Raw genomic sequence first — 1935 nt, 5'->3', positions numbered from 1 at the left:
CTACATCTTGCGATCAAGAGTCACATGCTGAGCCAGCCACACTCATTATTTTTTTTTTAATTGTCTTTCCAAGTTTGCTGGAGCATGACCTTGGAACAGGCCATCCCGAGACAGATGAAATCCTAATGTTGATGGATAAAACATGTCACCCTAAACCAGAACATTACTGAAGAGAGGATATTGATGTAATGGGGGATAACAGGTCATTTTGTGACCAGTGTCTGATTGGTAAATGATGCAATTCTCAGCTATTGAAAGAACAGGTCAGGCACCACTGGACTCTAGGGCCTACTGAAAGGTTGGATGCTCTGGCCAACCAGGAACTTACTAGGGCCTATATGCATATGACAAAACAAGCATTTATGCATAACTGGGGGCTGTGTATCCTGCCATTTCCCCACTTTAAAAGGCAGTTTGGGGTCCCCAGACTGTGCAGCAGCCACTGACCTGGAGCCTATCGGGTCCAGGAGAAGCGTCTACTGCCAATCTGACACAATATGGAGCTGCAGAAACCAGATTATAGGGGATCTTTATGCTCCCAGCCCCTCCCTGCAGAATCCTGGAGCTCTGCTCTTGCATTGAGGCCCTTCAATGTGGAACTGGCTCAGGCTGGTTAAGGACTCAGTCTCTGAGAAAACAATTAGACTGATGTGAATGCAGTTTTGAAAGAAAAAAAAATGTGGATGGTATATCTTGTAACATTCCACCACAGCAGCCGGTGGCCCGTGAACTAGGGGAGACACCAGAGGAGGCAAGCCCCACATCTGGGCCCCAGACTGACCTCGCAGAGCCCCAGAGGGAATGAAAAGCCAGGCTCCCACCATGGGGGACTGAGAAAAAAAGCAGCTGGGAAACTGACATCAAAAGATACACTCTGACTAAAATACGGCTTATGACAATCATTGGTAAAGAGACAAAATTAGGATGACAAAGTCTATCATAACACCAGGAACTGAAAATGCGCAGACCTCTCCTCTTCATTTAACACTAGAACTACTGGGTAAAAAGGAACTTCATACAGCTCATGCCACAAGTCACATGGGAAAAGTACAGGGCATTGTCACATGTTTGAGAGCAACGCCCTATCGTGGTAGAAGGAGAGGGGTGTTCCTTCCCTTAAATATTTGTATGCTTGACAAATACAATACATGGTGTTTCACAAGAGGATTTTCTATAGAAGAACCAAGATATAAATGTGAGGGATGAAATATTTGTGTCATTGCTAGGCCAGCATGCTGGGGCTTAAAGCATGCTAGGCCCTTCCGCAAAAGTGTTCTTGTGAAAGCATTTCCTGCTTTTCTTCAAGTTGCTCTGGAGGACTACTTAAAGAAAATCCAACAAATAAATTTTTACATATTCCAACCATCTTTCCAAAAGAATGCTTCCATTACTTCCATTATTTGTATATTCAGTCATGAAGAAAAAGAACTTAAAATAATTTCATGGCATTGGTAACCAAACCCAGTTTGGTTAGAAGAAAACAGAGTAATATGTTTGTGACCTTGCAGTGCGTCAAGAATTGTTTTTAAACAGGACTTCTATGGAGCACCTGTGTGGGTCAGTCATTAAGCAGCTGACTGTGGTTCAGGTCATGATTTCAGGGTCCTGGGATTAAGCCCCACTTCAAGCTCCCTGCTCAGTGGGGAGTCTGCTCCTCTCTCCCTCTGTCTGCTGTTCCCCCTGCTTGTGTTCTCTCTCTCTCTCTCTCTCTCTCTCTCAAATAAATAAAATCTTTAAAAATAAATAAACTAACAGGACTTCTAGGGATGCCTGGGTGGCTCAGTCAGTTTGGGTGTCTGCTTTCGTCTCCATTCGTGGTCCTAGGGTCCTGGGATTGAGCTCCACATTGGGCTCCTGCTTCTCTCTCTCCCTCTGCTGTTCCCCCTGCTTGTGCTTCCTCTCTCTCTCTCAAATAAATGAATAGAATCTTAATAA

The sequence above is a fragment of the Mustela nivalis genome (assembly GCF_964662115.1).
Source record: "Mustela nivalis genome assembly, chromosome: 6".
Lineage (NCBI taxonomy): Eukaryota > Metazoa > Chordata > Mammalia > Carnivora > Mustelidae > Mustela > Mustela nivalis.
Note: the sequence above shows the minus strand (reverse complement) of the source record.